This window comes from Numida meleagris, chromosome Z, assembly GCF_002078875.1.
Source record: "Numida meleagris isolate 19003 breed g44 Domestic line chromosome Z, NumMel1.0, whole genome shotgun sequence".
Taxonomy (NCBI): Eukaryota; Metazoa; Chordata; class Aves; order Galliformes; family Numididae; genus Numida; species Numida meleagris.
This window is the reverse complement of record NC_034438.1, coordinates 7,661,955-7,676,588: the sequence shown is the minus strand read 5'-3', so window position 1 is coordinate 7,676,588 and position 14,634 is coordinate 7,661,955. Positions and strand designations below refer to the sequence as shown.

The following is a 14,634-nucleotide window of genomic DNA, read 5'->3' as shown; positions in this document are numbered from 1 at the left end:
TCTTCACTAACCCTGTCCTCTCACCGTGGAATCTGTCATTTAACTTAGGGGCACTGCCAGAACTGCACCAAGTGCTGTCACACTCAGCTGCGTCACCCCCTGCTGCTCTCTGTAGCATCCTCTTCTCTTCCTTCTCCCGCTGGTTCTGCAGCATCATTCAGCATGATGCCTTCTGGGATTCCTCTGCGTCTGTGGGGTGCTTCCCTGTGTTCAGCCCGGCAAAGGAGCCTAATGATTACAAAATTAATTGTAGAATCACAGAGAATCATTTGAGTTGGGAGGGACCTTTAAAGGTTGTCTGGTCCAACTCCCCAGCAGTGAGCAGCAACACCCACAGCTCCACCAAGTGCTCAGAGCTCCTCTAGCCTGACCTTGGGTGCCTCCAGAGACGGGCATCCACCACCTCCTGTGCAGCCTGTTCCATGCCTCACCACCCTGAAGTATTAATGTAAGTGCAGAATTGTTTCTCACCTGATGACCATCCAGGCACTACTCTCAGCAAGTACAGAGACAGATGTAAAGAAGTCTTTTGATTCTCTCTGGTCACAAGGACAGCTGGGGATATCTAACATGTCTGTGACGATGCCTCTGGTCCATTGAGCGGAGAAGGAACAGGGGAGCTCTGGAAAACTCAAATCTCATGGGCTGAGCATTGTCTGGGAGTGAAGCACTGATGGTAACGGACAGAGCTCAGCAACCTGCATGGGCTTTCATCTGCAACATAACTTTGGTCGGTTTTGGGCCCCTTACTAAGAGAAGGACGCTGGGGCTCTGGAGCGTGTCCGGAGAAGGGATGAAGGTGCGGAGGGCCTGCAGCACAGGCCTGGTGAGGAGCGGCTGAGGGAACTGGGGCTGCTGAGTCTGGAGGAGGCAAAAAACACGTGCAATGCAAAACCACAAGTATACAAAGCAGAGCGGCCAGCAGAGGGGACCAGGCTATGGCTGTCAGCCCGCTACCGGCCCCGAGTCCCGCGTTCCCCACGGCCGGCCGGCTCCCGAAACCAATCAGCTTCGGTGGGCGGGGCCAGCCGCCCATTCCGGCGCGCGGGGAGGAGGAGCCCCGGTCACGTGACAGGGAAGGGGCCGCGCTCCCTCGCCCTGCTCACGTGGTGCTGGGGGTAGGCGGAAGGGACGGCGGATGGGCGCGCGCTGGTGGTGTGTGAGGGGCGAGGCGCGGCCACGGCGCGAGGAGGCGGGGGGGGAGCGAGGAGCCGGTGGGCGAGCGCGCGGCGTCGCGTCACGTGGCGGGGGAGCGGCCTCGCGCGCGCGTGGAGGCGAGGAGGAGGGAGCGGCGCGAGGGGCGGTCACGTGACGCGGGTGGGCGCCGCTGCTGCTGCTGCTTTGTGAGCACATTGGGCAGGTACGGAGCGGGGGGGCACCGCGGGGCGCGGGGCCGAAGGGGTGCCGCGCTGCCGTCCCCCGCTTCCCCTCAGCCCCCCGCATCGCGTGGGGGATTGTGGGCCCGCCGCTCTTCCCTATAACCTCAACCTTCTGAGGCGGCCGTTGCGTGTTCCCCCCGCCCCCCCCACCCCCCGCCACTTCGCCCTCGCAACGCCGAGGCCCAACGGCCGCTTTTGTCCGGGGGCGGCGGGGCCCAGCCGCCCCTCAGCGCTGCCGGCGGGGGGAGGCGAGGCCGGGCCGCGCGGCTCTGCCCTACTTTTGCTGGCGCCCGCCCCACCGCCCGCTGTTTGAGGAGCCGCGGCCTGCCCCGTATCGCCGGGCCCCCAGCCCCGGTGCGGGCAGGAGCGAGGCGGCGGCCCAGCCCCGAGGTGCGCTGCTTCCCGCCTTCCTCGGGCCGAGGCCGGGGGGGGGTCGGGGTGGGGGGCGGCTGGGACCTCAGCTGCGTGTGGTGCCGGGGTTCGTGTTGGTGGGACACCTCCTGTCTGAGCCCCGTGCCAGGCTGTGCTTCCGTGCGTCCTCCCCGCGCTGGCTGCGCTCTGCCTTTATATGGATGAGGCTCTGCCGTGTCAGGGGCACGGCTTGGGATGGCTGGCAGCAGGTTGCGTGAGGACAGGGCTGGAGAAGGGCCGTGCTCCGTGGTACCCAGCCTCCGTGGCCCTGGGTATGTGTGGGAAGTCTGGCAGGGCTTTACAATGGAGCTTGGTTAGATTACTTTTAATAATAATTTAAAAAAAGTTGTTCGCTATTGTTGCTGAAGGAAATTACGGCCGGAAAGTGGACTGAGAGAAACCCTTCTGGAAGAAAGTGAGTGTAGAGGGGGATCTGGTGCACCTTGAAGTCACACTGGATCTGAACACTGTAAGGTGAAGTAGATGTAGGAAGGCATGCTGTGATGCCCTCAGTGCTGCTTAATGCCACCTGAGCGTCGCTCAAGTGCTGTGGCTTGCAGCCTTGCACAGGTGTGCGAAGTCAGAGCACTCACAGTCCTCTTGATTGTGTTCAGAGGAGCTTTGTGAAAGAGAAAGTTGGGGCTTTGTGTTGAGATATGTAGAGAGAAGCTCGCTAGGGCCAGGCACTGAGCAGTGATCAAGCCCTAGTCATCTCAGTTAGAGCAAGTGATGGAGGCCTATAATAAAGCAGCAGATCAAGGCAGTACCCTCTGGGATGGCAGTTGCTGAAATGAAGGGACTGTCCTGGTGTGAGAGTGGCTCTTTTTTTTTCAAGGAGAGGAACTGGAGTTGGATGTGAGTGAAGCAAAGGGAGGGGGAGGATGTGCAGGCCTTGAGCAGGACTTTCCGTTGGAGTGGAGCCCTTCACAGAAAACAGCATCAGCTAAGCTTTTAGAAACCTCTTTTTTTTTTTTTTTTTTTTTTAAACAAAAAATAAAAAAAAAATTGCCAGACCCTTCTAGCAGTTCTGTCAGTTATATCATGATCTCTGATGGAATCTGGGTTTGGATTTCTACCTGAGTGACTCACTACTTATACCTGAGCCTGATCTCTCTGCAGTGGTTTGACCTAACTTGCTTAAAGAATTTATTTTTAACCTTATGCTAGGTAACTTTAAAGCAAGGTAGGCTAAATCATTTTGCAGCATTAATGATGTTTTGGGACTCCAGGAATCTTACACGGAGAAACTGGATTAACTGGTGTAAACTGATTTTGATGTGTAGTCTGGAAAATGGGCAAGTTTTGTTTATAACCTCAGCAGTCTTGGTTACTTGGAGGAGGGAGGGAGGGGTGGGAATGCTCTGTTCTCCTTTGTTCTAGCTGCAGTTTTATCAGTGTACTGATTTAAAAAAAAAAAAAAAGCATTTATAATAATAACAACAACAAATAAGGCACAGAAATTCAGAAACTTGGTCTGTTTCACTTCTGTTGTTTTGACTAGTCCTCAGAAAACCTCCTGGTGCCTTGAGTTGCAAAAGTACTTGACTATTCAAGATTGGAGGTGCAGATTTACCACAAAAATGTAAGGGAAGCCAAGGAGAATCCCAACAACTAAGTCTTGTTGGTTACCATAACCTGCTGTTTCTGTTTTTGTTTTGCTGTGCTTTTGGGATTGTAGGGGGAGGTGTTTTGTTTTATTCTTCTTCCAGGCACTTTTATGTGATGTTTTTCTCATGAAACATGCCAAAAATGGTGTCTTTTATTTGTTGCTGGTGTCCCCCTAGTGATAGTGATCATAGCAGAATAAAATGCTGATTAATAGTACTTGAGAAATGTTTGTGTAGCAGAATATTGATATTATGTTAATAACTGGCATTAATATGAATGCTTACTTGTAATTTCAGTTATGGTTAGTACCAGTAGAATAAGAAAGAATACAAATATGGATCTTCTTATTTTTGTTTCATGTTAGGTAAAAGCACAGGAGCAGCTCTCTGAAAAACTGTGCTCTGTTTGCAGGTTTGCAGCAGCCTTGTTTGACCTTGGTAAAAGAGAAGCTGAGTGACTTGTCTCCTTTACAAGAGGCCAGATTAAAAGAAACTTTGAGTTACATATGTGTACTTCAAAACTGTTGAGTGGCAGGTGCGAGAGGAAATACAAGTAATAATGTGACCTCAGTGTTGGTGGTCTGCTGGCTCTTTTTAACATTTAATTTATTTTGTTTCTTTTTCTCCCTGATACAGTCTGCTGGTTTGTAGGCCACTGTATCCTGTTTGATTTTTGGGGACCTGGCTTGAACTTGGGCTGTTTTTCATACAGCTTCCATAAACAGGTTATGCTCATTAAAATGAGAGCTGGGATGAAAGGTTGTGAAGTAGCTCCTTTGCAATTACTTAATGTTCTTATTTTCCAAAAATTGTACAAAAGGTTTCTGTGCTCTCTTCTAACACGGAAGTTGTGCTCTGTAACTTTCACCAGCCCCCTGGGCTCTCAGTCCAACCAGGGGCTCTTCAATCTGTTTCACGAGTTACTTGCAGCTCTTTTGCTGCATTACTTCTCAATACTCTGAAGAGTGAACAGTGACTTAAGACAGATTAAAGGTGATACGGTCTGATGCCTGAGATCTCATCGCTTGCTCAGCTTGCTTTTACTGCATTGTAACTCTTTTGCTGAGCATGTTGTTTTATTGATGTTCTCTTGAGATTATAAAACTGGCAGGATAGGTTATATGAACAACTTTGCACAGCTCCCTTGAGTGGAGCTGTTTCTCAGGTCCCTGGAAATTCTTTTGTCTGCCTATCTTTGTGAAAACTTCTTCATTTTACCTTCTTTGGAAGGTAAACTTGTTGAGAGTTGTTCTCCTCCCTCCCCAGCTTGTAGAAATCAATTTTTCCAGCAGATGAGCGTGGAGGAGTCTCTGACCTGTTTAGTTGTAGTATTTTTTGCATTAAAAACAATGAAGTGTTTCCCGTATTGAGAGAGCTCTGGTCTTTCTCAAGACCTAAGGCTTGCCCTACATAGTACTTGTGTGGTGAACATTATTTATTTTTTTTTTTGCTTTATCATACAGGAAACAGTTTATTCCAGATCTGCAGGAGATGCAGATTCAGCAGAATCATTTAGTATTTGAATTTCAAGTTATGTGAAGATTTGAGCCATTGGATTTGCCCTTCTTTAACCTGGTTTAATGGAAAAGAAGTCCTTACTATGTTAGACAGCCCTGTGGTTGAAGGTGTAAAACTTTAATTCTATACCTGTAATCCGTGTTTCTTAATATTCCTAATGGTTAGCTGCACAAAAAGGAGGTCCTACAATTCTGCTGTGGCTTCAAGTAGAACACTTTGGTTGTATTTCCTATGACTACAATATTGTTCCTAGAAGTTGGAGAATTATGCTTTAGAGACCGTATTGAGATTCATCTTAAGCAGAGAAAAGTATTTGTTTTTTTTGCTACTGTATTTGTTTTAAGTATTTTGAGAATGGCTGATGTAATATGGAATGGAGCATATGGATTTTTAAAGCTTTATTTTCTTTTTCCATTTGGTTTTAAATGCTACCAGAATCATGGCTGTTAGGCGGTAAACACTAGGCCTGTAGTATTTCTTATTTTCACATTGCCTTTGCTTCCCTATATTTGGAGGTAATTATTGATATATGCATTTTTTGTTTGAAATCTTACGTTTTCATTCTTCCTTGATTTTTAAAAAATCTCTGTGTTCATAGATGCTGTTTTAGCAGTGTGAATATGAAAGGAATCCTGATACCAAACACTAGGATTGTACATAGAGAGCATGTAATATACTGTATTTGGGAAACTCTGGTCTGTGCTTTGGATGGGTTGTACCCCAAGGAATAGGTGACTTATGTTACTGGGCTTTAATTTCAACTTTCAGTAGCATGTTCTTCAGGCATCATCTCATTCTGACACTGGTAGAAGAGTGGCCTTGCTTACTGATGTTAACTTCAGGTGCCTACATTTGTTGAGGAGCAGTGCTACATTTCCAGCTTTGGGCTTCACTTTCTGTCAATAGCGACTGAATGGATTTCTGAGTGTTTTGAACATGGGTGAAGTGCTATAAGGTAGTCATCTGAAATTCAGTTCAGAGGAGGTTGAAATAGTGTTAAAAGCTTGGTGAAAGCAAGTTAGTAAGCATGCAAAAGTTGTTTTAAGTGTTTCAGGAAAGTTTGTGGCTTCTGATACATGTCCTTGACCTGTGCTGCTTTTTGATGTTCAGATAACAGCCATATCCAGGAACTTTTCTGTGCATCTTAGGAAAAGATGCATATTTTCTTTCTTGAATATCTCTCTGTTATGACTGCAAGTAGGAAACTCCATGTGACTTTATATGTATGCTCCAGTTTTCATTGTCTACCATCTCGTCTCTTGGTGAAGCAGTATATGTTGCTGGATTGAGGTCTTAATGACTCTTGCACTGTCTGGCTGAATTGAAGCGACTAGACTTTCACTTTTCTTTGTGACTGTCTGAGCAGAGAAGCTAGAGCTTGATGCTTGTGGGGCATTTTTGATAACAACTTTTCAACTTCAACACTTTCTTCCCTTTTTACTTTACATGACCACAGGCTGGTTGAGGTTGGCAGGGACTGTCTGGTGATCAGCTGCTCCAAGCCCTTCCCAGGCAGAGCCTCCTGCAGCAGGCTGCCCAGAACCACATTGAAGACTGTTGAAGACTGAGGAGGAGGAGACTGACTGAAGAACTTCTCTGGACAACCTATTTCAGTGCTCAGTCACCTGGACAGTAAAGAAGCATTTCTTCTTGGTCAGATGGTGCCTCTTGTGTTCAACTTGGTGCCCGCTGCCTTGTGTCCTGGCACCAGCCACTGCTGAGAAGAGCCTGACTCTGTCCTCTTTGCACCCTTCCTTTGGGCATTTGTAGACATTGGTGAGAGCTTCTGCCCTTGGCTCTTGCCTTCTCTGGGTTAAACTACTTGACAAATCTGTAGTCCTTCAGGCAAACTTAAGGCCCCGTTTTCTTACTTACCTTTGGGAAGGCAGTGAATGAAGGATTGAATTTCAGAAGGATGGTGGTAACCTGTTGTTTTTGAGTCTTCATAGGTGGAGAGGTGAATGGGTTTTGGATGTGCACATAGAAGAATGCTATGAAATGGATTAAGGTGCATATTTTAAATCCGAGTTATTTCTGCATTTGAAGATAAGGAGTAATTGGGTGTCTTGGCGCTAGCTGAACTGAGGATTGTAATTTGGTAGCTCTGCGAGGGAAACAGGTCGAACGTTTGATTGCCTGAGAGTGATAAAATTGCCCAAGTCCTACCTATGTATGTTCTGTCTAGGGATTACGTGGATTGTAAATGGTGGTTTAACGTGCACATAGTGTTTAAGAAAAGTTAGACAAAATTCTTACTGTACTTATGTATACTGAGCAGTTAATTTTACAAAGCTTTATGCAATTAAATGATTTTTAAAAGTATTTTTTAATGAGAATAAACCCAGAACTTTATGGAATTAGGCAAATCCAGGTAAAGCAAAAAGTGAATGGGATCTACCTCTTTTTCCTACTCTTTCAACTCCCCAGGACCTCCACAACTGTGGATAAAGGTTCAAATGAAGTTAGGTGGCTAAAGCTGTTTCACAGTGAGGGATCTTGAATCTGAGAAATGCTGGGACAGCTCTTTTGGTACAGTCCTCTGAAATGAAACACCAGTGAGATTTAATTTCTGCTAGGAAACTTACCTCAAATATTTATGACTTATGTGTTGCTGTTTGTGATAATTTCTGGGGAGTGCTCTGAGTACTTGAGTCATGGGAGTGAGGGAGGAAAGAAATTTTCAACTTTTGTATATTCCTTTGTAAAAAAAAATCCATTAAAATAACATAAATAGAGGGTGGACTAAGTGTTTCTGGAGTTATAAAATTACCTAGTCATTAGAAAATACACTGAAACATAGGGCAAGGAACCTCAGAACCGTCCAATTTTGTCTGATTTTAATATCTAAGCAAAATTCGAGCATAAAAGCATACTGTGACACATCTTGCCTTGCAGGCTAGAACAAGCAAGTTTCTAACATTGAGTCAGACCATGCTAAGTAAAAGCTTTTCCATCTAGCAAACAAGAAGTAGCTGTTTGATGGGAACTGAATGTAGGAGAGAACAAACGGGAGAGTTGAGATGTGGGGTAGTCATTGTTTTCCTCATCAGGACCTGATGGAGCAGTGGGTGACCAGGAACTGGTTTTATGGCTGTGATTCCTTTATCAACAGAAGTGGCTGAGAGCTGACATGCAACTCTTCTGCCCCTTCCAGTTACTGCTCAGCATGAGGGAAAAGTTAGGATTGGTTGGATGTTCTTTTGATGGTGTTTTCCCTCTGATTAAACAGGTCATGAAGAAGTATGTTGAGAGACAAAATGAGTGGTGCGTGGATGAGCAGAAGGAGGAGGATGTGTCTTGGGGTGATTACATGGCAGCTTTGGGGAGGGACAGAAGTGGGGTAAGAGTTTGTATGTTGTTGTTCTGATAGAATGGGCTGCTACTTTGATTTTCTTGTTCAAGGTACCTGGAGTCTGGCTGCTAATGAAGTCATTAATGCTGGGGAACCTTAGGTGTGTCTCTGCAAACAAACAAAATTCCTGCTTTGAGCTGCAATGAACATATGCAATGAAACAGCAAGGCTCCCTGTTCCTGGAGTTAGCATAGCTGGGGAGAGGATGAGGTACTTGTTCCCTGCATCCCTTGTGTCTGCTGTTGGGAGCCTGCTTTGCAGGGGGTTGGACTCGATGATCTCTAGAGGCCCCTTCCAACCCCTACGATTCTGTGATTCTGTCGACGCGCTGAAATACTTGGTCTTGTGACTGCGCTTCTGTCTAGAACTGATGCTGCTCTGTTAGCTAGGGCTGCTATCGTGCAAGATGGGAAGTTTAGGTTTGTTTTGTCTTATTTCTCCTGCCATTCATGGACGTGCTTTCTTGTTTTGCATTTCCATGTAAGTGTAGCGCAGTGTTGATGAGTTACCATTTTTTTCATAAGTTTATATATGAACAGAATAACTGTGAAATACTTTTTTTTCCCAAGGTATTATCTTTGTTCTTTTTTGAGGGAAAAACATTGAATGGAAAAAGGAGTAAGCTATCTTTTGGCACTGTAATGATGGTGAGAGATTGACTTAGTCTGTTTGTTTACTAAAATTAAACTGTTAACCCCTGCCTTGCCCTGTACATTTCCTGAAAAGCTGTGACTTTAAACGTCTCAATTTCTCTTCCTGGTGAAGACACCACAAGTAAGCAGAGCTTAGATTTGCATTTGCTAAATCGAGAATCTAAGCTCTATGTGTTTTATTATAGTTAAAGCCTACAAAGATTCAGCTGACAACAATGGCTGAAAGACTGCAAGTAGAGTTTTACACTTTTTTTTTTTCCAAAGGTACTTTTGGATATATTGTGATTCTGTTGCGTTTATACTGTCATGAAATTTTATGGGTAGAATAGTGGGGAGCTCTGCTTTCTTGAATCTTAAAGGAGCAGTGTGGAAGAAGTGGCAGGCTTAGCTATTCCAGCCTGTTTAAAATTGAATTTCCAAGTAGTTCAGCTTCTAAGGTGTATCAAATTTTGTTGAAATATTGACCTACTGTATTTAGCATCCACTCCTTTGATTCAAAAGTTGTATTATTTTAAAAATGACCCAAGTTTCTAATAAAGTGTGGAAGGAAGCCAGCAGTATATTTTTTCCTGAAACTGTATAAACTGAAGATTTTAATCAACTAAGGATAAGTTTTGAATAATAATAAAAAAAAATTGCTAAAACTCGTCTTAAAGAAGGTGCCTTGATTTTTTTTCAATTGAATTTAAATCTGAAACATAATGACTCCAAGAATCTGAAAGCTAACTGAAAGTATTGTACTTGTCTGTAATAGAAACTGAATGTAATAAAACACATTGAGTATTAAATTGTTGTTTAGAAATACTCATCACTGTGATGATAGAAGATAGTTCTTGGTACTGAGGGTTAGACTTTCCTTTAAAAGGAACTCTGGATTTAAGGTTTCAAATCTTCCACAGCAATTGGATATTTCTGTAGAAAAATTTGGCTAAATAAATGCTTGCATACAGGAAAAGAACTTTAGATTGACATCAGTGTACCCTAGCTTTTGAACAACAACTTGTGTTTCACCCATGTTGAAATCTCTACTGCCAAATGAGTCCCAGATAAACATTTATTTATAGTTGCCTCTCAAGTAAAATTACAACCTCCTGTGGATTCACACGAGTGTATGCGGTTGATTTCTGATTCCCCAAGTTAATTCTAGTTTTTCTGCTCACCTCATTCCATTGTGTTCTTTCGGCTCTGTTTTTATTTCATAATTTGATGGGAATTGTAATAATTCAGTTGAACAAAGTTCTTTGTTCTCAAATGTTGTTGCATATTAGAACATTAATATTTATTAATAATATTTAATAACATCAAACTGATATGGAAGGTCTTTATATTCTGTGATTTTTTTTTTGTTTTTGAAGTGTAAATAACTTTTGAGAAGTTAGAAAGGCTTAAGAGAAGTTCCCTTATGTCTCTGGCTTTGGGAACAAGATAATCTATTTAAACATGCTTTTTCCTTCCCCTTCTCTTTCCCCTGGAAAAAAAAAAGTCTGTATGGAGCTCAATGTTGTTCTTGGTTGTGTTCATATCTGTTCAAATGGACTTTCATAAATAAGTGGAAGTAAAATATCTTGTTAAAATTGCTGTCTAGGGTTCCACATATTCAGTGTTGTTTATACATAATGTGTTGAGAGCTGCTTTATCACATTCTGTGAGTTTCTTGTATTTGAGGAGAGAAATGCCTGCGATGTAGCAGTGATCTTACAGTAATTTCCGTGACAACAAATGTCAACAACTTAAGACTTCATGTATTATCAAAACTACAGTCATGGTGATACCTTCTGCCCTGCAGCTTTGGAGAGCAGCAAAAGGGTTGGCAGGTATGGTGCTTCAAATTTTAGATGAGGGAAAATGTAGGGACCAGAAAAGCAGTACCTATACCTACAAGGTTCATATGCTTGTAAAGACCTCCCCAGACTCCTGTGGACACGCATGTATCAGTGTCTGGAAGGAGACACTGTGTGTTTTTTAGCCATTTACCTGCTGCTAATTACAGCCTTTGGCGGGTGCTGCCCTTTTTTCAACGTGTATTCTTTATAAGGGATTTCACTTTTATTGGGCGAGGTGTGTGAAATGATGAGGTGTGATTTTTTTTCTTCTTAATTAGTGTTATCTTCACCTTATGCCAGTGTATCGGGTTGCTCTTACCAGTTTTTAAAAGCCATGTTTTGGGCAGCATACTTAACTAAACACAAAAACAACCTTTGTGTGTTAAATTGAGAACACATTTAAAATGTTCTGCATTTAAAGCTTGCTTACATTTGCTTTCTTTGTTTATTTACAGTGTCATCCTGGCTTTTACAGCAAGTCCCCTCTTGCACTTGAATTTCTTCATAACATTCTGTAAATGACTGAAAATTATTATTGTGACTAAGAAGTTCTTACTTAGCCTGATAGTGTAACTTTTAAAGCTTGTGATGTTTTATCTTGCTTATCCCTTGCTCATCCCTTGCTTGACTTTCATGTATATGCAGTCTGTTTTGCTGGGGGAAAATTGATGTTTACAACGTATCAGCTGAAGTGGCTTAAAAGACTGTCATTGCCAAGCATTTGTTCAGTGACATTTTTATAGGTACAGTATAATATCTGAAGCTGATACCTGTATTATTTAGTGCTGTTGCTAGAGTTTTATGCTGCAATTAAGAGAATATGTTATTCCAAACGCAATCTCAGAATTCATGTGTGCTAAGGTTGAGATGCTGCAGTTAATATAAATAAGCTAGCTCATCTCTTTGGTGATCTTGTTTAAAAAGAAGCTCACTAGAGAGAAACTGAGAGCCCTCATTTTTCTGACTGGAGGAGGTCAAAATCATGATTAATGTCATAGGGAACTAGTAAAGCTACATAAATGCTAACACTGCTCATCACCATGGAAGGAGCAATCCAGAATGAGCAGAGAAATGAAAACGTTCTAGTGTGTTTTTCAACTCTTTTTTTTGTTTCTTCATCTCTGAGCACCTGACAGAAAGTTTGAAAAAAAGGCTCTGCTTCTCACTTTTGGAAAACTAAACTGAACTTAGTGGCCATGAGTTTCCATCAATATTTTATGCAGAGTAAAAGCACAAGACTGTTAAGGAAGTAAACCAGTAATACTGCCTTAGAAGCTTGCTTGTTTGGGAACTCTTTATTCAGTGGTGTAACTTGCTGAAAAAAAGGTTTTATTTTGATAGATTCCTCTCTCAAGATGAACTTTGGGAAATACCATGGTGTTGGGGGAAACTGCGGGAAGATATTCTAGAATATCCTACTTTTTATTTAAAAGTGTTTTTTTTTTTTCAGTAAGACTTCAGGTTTTTTTTTTCTTTTTTGAATAAGCATCTATTTGCCAAGTATTGGTCTCACTGTTCTTCCCCAGGTATCTAGCTCAGGAAGCAGGGCTATGTGAAGGTGTAGGAATGGTATCGTAGGTCTTCACTGTTGCTACCAAAACTCTGAAGCTAGACTCAGGGATTTGCTGAGCTTTTAACGTATCTCACAGGCACAACCTACTGGTTACTTAGTGTGTTTGCTTTCATATCACTTGTGGCTTGTAACTTAACCATTGCTTTTTGTCTTGAGTGTAGTAATGTGATCTGACGATGGTGTTGCAAGTCTTAATTATCCCCTCCCCTTCCAACCTTTTTTTATAACGACACTTTCTACTTACTTCCTCATTGTCAATGGTATTATGAATTAACTGGGTGCCCTTTTTTGAGGCAGTTGTGCATGTTTCTGCAAGTTTGAGGACATCATAAATGTCTCAGCTCTTACTTGGCTATTTTTACTCCTGTTGCTCGTATCTGTTTCTATTCAGAGAATTCCTTTGGAAGCTGTTTGAGGAGAGCGTGGTTCAGTAAAGCAAGAGTGAGCTGGAGGGGGGCAGGGACAGCAGGGGTGCGGAGTGAGTCGCTGGTAGCACAAAATCCTACGCGGAGTGCTTTTGCTATGTGCCACCTTCTTTGTAAGATCCTTTGTAAAAGAAGATTCTCCACTCTGGATATTGTCCTGTCTTTGAGCTCCTGTTAGGTATTTCATTCTGTCATTTGGAGTATCTGGGTTTCAGCTGTCATGTTCTTTTTGGACTTGTTTTAATGTTTGAACTGGATAACCCCAGTTAGAGGCTGTTCAGATACAGATAGTTGCATCAGAGCAAGTAGCTGAAATGTGTTTCTGCTGTTCAGTAGCCAAAGCTGACAGTACTAAGTACTTGTTCCAGCATGCCCCTCCCCACGCCCCAGCAGTACATCATATTTTGTTAGTTTTGGTATCAGTTTGAACTGTGATTAATTTTCCTAATAAGTTATTTTTGTGTGTGTTTTAACAACTAGCATTTGGTTTTCTGTTGCATGAATTACTCAGATTCTGATTATAGCTAACTTCATTTTAATTGTAGTAATTGATAGGTCAGTGATCCACTGAATACTTGTTTTTGACTGTTGTGCCTTACAGCTGGCAATATTGACAAATGTGAGCCTGACATGTCCTTGATGTTTGTGTGTAGCTAGTGCTATATGTACCGAGGTAGCCCATGCTTAAACAGTTTTGAAAGTTCCTGCTGACATTGGTACTAGAGGTGTGTGTAATGGTGGTTTTGAAATGTCAGTCATAGTACAGGAATACACCACAGTGCAGCTTTAGTGATGTAATTCTGTTATAAGTGAGATGCCTTGGCTACTTAATACTTTTATCCTTGTGGTATTGATAACCAGAGCATGACCTAAGATCATATGCTCTTTCTGTGTTTTCGTTGAGGATAACATCTAACTTGTTTAGTTCTTACTCTGCAGCTGTTTCCTCACCTGTGCTTGTACATATATATACATACATATATACTGATGTACCCCATGCTTTAACTGTTTTATATATAATATATATATGTGCTCTAAACTGACCCAGTCAACATATAAATATAAAACAGTCTAGCTGACCCCCAAGCTCAGCTCAGGTGAAACAAAAAACTGTACAAATTACTAGTTTACCGTAAGGGGAGACTTTGCCTTGTGACCTTTTTTGGTGAAAGGTGCCTTATGAAGAACTTCGAAGTCGTCTGGCACTCTCTGTCCAAACACGTCTGTCTGGCTTTCCTCCTCCCTTTGGAGGGAATGCAGTGAGATAATGAACTGGCAGAGGAGCAGCCCTTTCAAGGTGGTGCTTTTGATGAGGAAAGGATGGACACTAAGTGCGTTTGTCCTGTGAAGGTTAAGTTGTATGTACAAAATCAGGAAGGATTTCTTTTGCTGGTTAAATTGCTTTAAGCTTGTTTGAGTCTCTAGAATTAATGCCCAAAACTGAATGCAGAGAGATACTTCTGCGCTTTGGGGAAATAAGTGAATTCTAGATAAATGTATGCTATGTTGGGTAAATTGTCCTCATGTTGGTTGATTATATCCTTCTTTCTTCCTTGGATAGAAGAAAATCCAAATATTTATAAGGTTATTCTTTACAAGTTAATGAATGCTAACAGGCATCCATGTGCCTTGACGTGAAGAAGCATTTCTCAGCAAAGATCATAAAAGTCCCTGTTCTCTTACTGGTGATCAGAAGAGTGTGTATGCTTTGAGATAGTGACGTATTCAAGGTCACTCTGCTGGCAGAGTCTTTTGGTGTGTTTTGGTGTCTGTGGTGGGTTTTTTTCTTTTTCTATAAGGCTTTTTAGTGATTTTTATTGTTGTTATGTGCAGAGGGCCTGATTAGTATCAAGTCTTGCTGTACTGAATCCTGTGAAGACGAAACGAGAAATA

General features: G+C 42.6%; 1 protein-coding gene across 9 annotated transcripts in view; it reads left to right on the top strand.

The window, feature by feature from the left end:
* Positions 1,036 to 14,634, top strand: part of UBAP2 (ubiquitin associated protein 2) — a 91,700-nt gene continuing 78,101 nt past the window's right edge. For 5 of the 9 annotated variants that reach the window (XM_021380010.1, XM_021380008.1, XM_021380006.1 and 2 more), the window contains exon 1: positions 1,036 to 1,155. The gene's annotated coding sequence lies outside the window, so the exon portion shown is untranslated. The other 4 variants (XM_021380012.1, XM_021380009.1, XM_021380011.1 and 1 more) reach the window with 4 other exon arrangements.